The 5661-nt window shown below is 47.7% G+C and overlaps 1 long non-coding RNA gene across 1 annotated transcript; it reads right to left on the reverse strand.

The window, feature by feature from the left end:
- Positions 1 to 1547: 1547 nt before the first annotated feature.
- LOC119336062 lies at positions 1548 to 2944 on the reverse strand. Its single transcript, XR_005162187.1, has 3 exons — positions 2884 to 2944; positions 1998 to 2049; positions 1548 to 1895 (listed from the first exon to the last, which is right to left on the reverse strand). It is a non-coding gene; the product is annotated as an uncharacterized LOC119336062 (long non-coding RNA).
- Between the last annotated feature and the right edge of the window lie 2717 nt (positions 2945 to 5661).

Genomic DNA, 5661 nt, shown 5'->3' on the forward strand with positions numbered 1-5661 from the left:
ATAGACGGTCTATTCTGCTAATATTAGCAGAATAACTATTCTGCACACCACTTCCGCACTGCACGCTGAGTGCAAGTGCACTGCATCTTCTGGACGACGAGCACTGCAATAGAGACTAGTGAACTTCTCGTCGGAAAACACTGCACGCGTTATTTTTTTCAGTACTGTTTTCGTTCTAATTTTTTAAACGTTTATCGGAATGAGGCGTGTAATATACCGTTGAAAAGATATGGATTAGGCACAACTTCGACATGTTGAACACTTTTCGAGATTCCACACGGTTTAAGAGCAGTTTTGAAAATGGTGCGGCGGATGACGAGTGGCAGCGAGCGTTTTTTCACGTTTTTTTATAAACCGCTTGTCGGAATGAAGCAAATGATACGCCGTTGGATAGATATCGTCGAGGCGCATCTTTTTCATATATAAATATTTCTCTAATTCATTACGGTTTAAGAACAGTTTCAAATTTACTAAATCGCGGAACTCTGTTTTTCAAATTTTTTGAAATTTTCGGTACTGTTTTTGCTCCAGTTTTCTAACCGTTTGTCGGAACTAGATGTATGATATGCCGTTGGAAAGCTACGGACAAGGCGCAACTTTGATATGTTGAAATGGTTTTGAGATTCCTTACAGGTTTTAGTTAATTTTGAAAATCGTGCGGCTGACTTCGAGAGGCAGCGGCTGTTTTTTCGTGAAATTTTTACAAACGGCTGGTCAGAATGATTCAAACCATACGCCGTTGGAAATATATCAACGAGATGCAACTTTTTCATGTAGAACACTCTCTCTAATTCCTTACGGTTTAAGAGCAGTTTCGATTTTACCGAAAAGCGGACACTCTGTTCTTTGCGAGACCAAAATCGTCGTATGTACTGCATCGGATAGAAGAACGCATTGCTTCAGACAAAATACCGCACTGCATCAGATGGGCAAGTGCACTGCATAGTTTCTTTTTGTTTAAACGTATTTTTTCTCGGACGAGGAAAGAAGAACGCACTGCTTCAAACGAAATACCGCACTTCATTAGATGGGTAAGTGCACTGCATGGTTTCTTTTTGTTTAGACGTATTTTTTCTTGGACGGGGAAAGAAGCACGCACTGCTTCAGACGAGTATTTTTTTCTCGGACAGGGAAAGAAGAACGCACTGCTTCAGACGAAATACCGCACTTCATTAGATGGGCAAGTGCACTGCATGTTTTTTTTGTGGGACGTAAATTTTCGCAAACAAGGTGTAGTGCACTTCATGTCGAACGTTGGTGAACCACAATACTATGAAAAGTGAACCTCGAGACTACCGTAAACGGGTCATGTCACTACCGAAAGTGAACCGCTTGAGTTTTTACTAAACTCATTTTACGTGCGTAGACCGAGCGAGTGGACCGCAGGGACTGAACGAGTGAACTACATATAATGAAAAGCGAGCTTCTTTGAGATATATATTTTTCCTATTTACCAAGCAAACCACGGAGGAGTATTATAACAAACTGCATGAGACAACAAAGTGAGCTTCAAAGCCACATCTATGTGATAAAGACACTCCGTTTCTTCCTTATTGAATGCGGTGAACCACAAGACTCCTCGAAGTGGGCTGCATCAACCTTTTATTTTTTGATGAAAATGAACATATCCAACATGACAAACGAACTGCACTAGACGGGATTTAAACAAAAACAAAAGAGTGTTAAAACAATTCAGGAAGCGAACTACCTAAAAAGATGACCCCCATGGAGGAGCGAACCTCTCCAACATACACAGTGAACCCCTCATAAAAACGACCACGTGTGCATAGTCCATGGGAACTTCCCGTGCACACGCGAGTTCACCGGAAAACCGTCGACGCCATGGGCCAAATTGCACGTCCCGTTGGTCGAGCTGCACTCCTACGTGCGCAAAACTGCATGGTGGGCAGGGAAACCTGAAGTCAGGTGGTTTGTTGGAGGAATTACCATAGCCATAGGTAGGAAATGGTGAAAAATTTATAGGGGAGTGAGATCACCTAGTCACCCAAGACTGATGAGCACTAGCCCAGGAATCCTTTTCATCGGTTTCTGCAAAAAAAACAGAAATCAAAGACAAAGAAGCACAAATCTAGCGGTCAGCTCGGATTGGAACAAAAGTTATATCATACATAAATTCTTCGGCTGGCGCACACAAGAAGGAAGCCAAATTCTGAATCAACAAGGCAAGTTGACCAATTAAACTACACTTTGTCTCGAAATAATAAACTGAACTTCACGAGCACCTTACTTTTTTAACAACTTTCTCTAACGACTTTTTTGGGAACTTCAATCATATTTTTTTGTGAACTCCAGTCCACTACTCCACTTGGTCTAGATAGTGAGGTGCTTGCGCACGTCGCTGGTGTGAAGTGAGCAGGTCGTGTGGGAGGCGAAATTGGTGAACACCACCGGCAGTCTAACTGCACTGGAGCACCAAGCGGTGAGCTACATCACCATACGAACCGCACTGCACGCATGCGATGGGGGAAGCAAACAACATGCAGATGAGCTCCGCACCACAGGGGTGCATCGCGTGAACTGCATAGGGGGTCTACTATTGACATTGTCGCTGCCATCGGGGCCAGGGAGGACCCGCTGCTGTATACCAGGGGGGCTGCTGCGCCCGTTGGTGGTGAGGTAAGGTCCGAGGCTGGCAGGGAGGCACGTGTGGAGGGGAGGGAAGCGCCGGCGTGTGGCCGAGCTACGTGTCGGCCCGAGCTCGTTTAAGAGGAGATGAGGAGGCTATCGGTGACACCCTGCTGCTCCTTGGAAGTTGCATCAGGGAATGAAGAGGGTCACGGCGGTGCCTGCAAAGCCCGGTGGAGGAAGATTGCAATTTGCAAGAATGGCAATCGGAGACTGCGGGGCAGAGGAGCGGCTCACCTGTTTGACTCGTGTGGCGGCTCGGTCGTCAGATCCAGGGGTCGACGTGGAGGAGGGCGGGTTGCAGCGTGGTGTAAGGCTGGAGTGGCGGCAACGGCGCTGGTCAGGGAGGTGCAGCGCTGGGGCGGCGGCGGCGGCGCGACCGAGCTGCACGGGGGCCGCAACCAAGCTTCACGTGGTGGGGTGGCGCCCGAGTACCTACGGGTGGCGCAGATGAGGGTCTCGCCGGAGACCGCCACGAGGAGAGGGCTCGTCGTCGACTTGATCCGGATCGAGGACGAATGGCGGATCCGGGTGTGGGGGATGGGTGATGCCGGGCAGGGGCGGCGGGAGACCAGCCCGAGGGGCACCAGGAGGTGCGGCCAGCTGCGGTGCCGGCGGGGGAAGAAGCCGGATGAGGTCCGCCCTGACCCGCTGGATGTCGCCGTCGGCGCACGAGCTGGGGAGGAGAGGGCCATGAGGGGCTCACTGGATCTGGGGAGGAGAGGGCCACGGTGACCTCGACGCCCCACGGCCGCAGCCATCTGGGAGGCCGGATCCGGTGGGTCCTCGTCGCGAACCCACGGCCGGATGCGGTGCTCGGCGACCCTTTTTGCACGAAGGAAGTGCTGCTGGCCAGGGGAGGGGGCGGAGCGGGGAGACGGTGGTTGGAGCCACGGTGGCCGGGGCGCGGGAGATCTGGCGGCATCGGTGCCAGGAAGAAGGTGGGGAGCGGGGTTTCTGGTGGCGCGGGGGCCCCGGCAGAGAAGAAGGTGGGGGAGCGGTGGTTCTGGTGGCGCGGTGGCCCCGACGGGGAAGAAGGTGGAGGAGCGCGTGGGGTTGCGCGGCGGTGGAGGCTCGGGGGTGGTGGATCTAGTTCCGGTCGGGGGGACGGAGGAGTGTTATCAGAATAAGGCGATTTGATGTGCAGAATAAGGTCTTAAGGGTGTTATCATAATAGACCCACCCTATATATATATATATATATATATATATATATATATATATATATATATATATATATATGGTCTATTCTGCTAATATTAGCAGAATAACTATTCTGCACATCACTTCCGCACTGCACGCTGAACGCAAGTGCACTGCATCTTCTTAACAACGAGCATTGCAATATAGACTAGTGAACTTCACGTCGGAAAAAACTGCACGTAGTGTTTTTTCGGTACTGTTTTTACTCTAATTTTTTGATTGTTTATCGGAACGAGGCGTATAATATACCTTTGAAAAGCTATGGATTAGGCGCAACTTCGCTATGTTGAACACTTTTCGAGATTCCTCGCGGTTTAAGAGCAGTTTCAAAAACGGCGCGGCGGATGACGAGTGGCAGCGAACATATTTTCGTGATTTTTTCTAAACCGCTCATCGGAATAAAGCAAATGATACGCCATTGGATAGATATCGTCAAGGCGCATCTTTTTCATATCTATTATATTTTCTAATTCGTTACGGTTTAAGAGCAGTTTTAAATTTACTAAATCGCGGAATTACTTTTTTTGAAATTTTTGCAATTTTCGGTACTATTTTCGCTCTAGTTTTTGAACTGTTTGTCGAAACGAGGCGTGTAATACGTCGTTGGAAAGCTATGGACAAGGCGCAACTTCCATATGTAGAAATGGTTTTGAGATTCCTTACGGTTTTTAGTTAATTTTGAAAATCGTGCGGCTGACTACGAGAGGCAGCAGCCGTTTTTTGAGAAATTTTTACAAACCGCTGGTCGAAATGATTCAAATTGTACGTGGTTGGAAAGATATCGTCGAGACACAACTTTTTCATGTAGAACGCTCCCTCTAATTCCTTACGGTTTAAGAGCAATTTTAAAATTACGGAAGTGCGGACACTCTGTTTTTTTGCGACACCCAAATCAGCGAGTGTACGTCATCCGACAGAAAACCGCACTGCATTGGACGAAAACCGCATTGCATAAGATGGGCAAGTGCACTGCATGGTTTGTTTTTGTTTAAACGTATTTTTTCTCGGACGGGGAAAGAAGAACGCACTGCTTCAGACGAAATACCGCACTTCATTAGATGGGCAGGTGCACTGCATGGTTTTTTTGTGGGACGTAAATTTTCCCAAACGAGGTGGAGTGCACTGCTTCAGACGAAAAACCACACTGCATCGGACGAGCAAGCGCACTTCATGATTTCTTTTTGTCGGACGTAAACTTTCTCGCACAAGTTTTTGTTGTTTTTTTTCAACCTTTTTTTACGAGTGGACCACAACACTTCTGAAAGTGAACTGCAACACTATCCAAAGTGAACCTCATGAGTTTTTGTTGTCTTTTTTCCTACTTGTTATTTTTTTACTCGCATAAAGCTATCGAGTGGAATGGAGGGACTGAGCGACAGAACCACACTGCATTGAGAAGTGAACCGCATTGGTCTCTTTTTTGTCGTTTCCATAGCATTTTTTGTGCACTAAATTTTGTCGAGCATTAAGTGAGCTGCAAACGCACATGTTTTCGTGGCGTATATCCAATCGAAGTATATCACCAGAGAACTAGGAGGACTGCACACATGAGAAAGTAATGATAAAGCAAACCGCGTGAAGAGCAAAGGGAGCTGCACCCATGAGAAAAATGAACCGGGAAAAAAATCACCATCGACACATGCTCTGAATCACATACAAGCATCCTGGGCAACCGAACCATTTGGAGATCCCTCGCGAAGCACCCATCCTTTTTTTATTAATGAACTGCATTCATCTTCATCAACAATTTTTAGAACAAATGAAAACACTGCTCGGGCGCGCGGCCGCCGAGCTACTCGACCAAGGACCAGC

Source organism: Triticum dicoccoides, chromosome 7B, assembly GCF_002162155.2.
Source record: "Triticum dicoccoides isolate Atlit2015 ecotype Zavitan chromosome 7B, WEW_v2.0, whole genome shotgun sequence".
NCBI classification, from domain to species: domain Eukaryota; kingdom Viridiplantae; phylum Streptophyta; class Magnoliopsida; order Poales; family Poaceae; genus Triticum; species Triticum dicoccoides.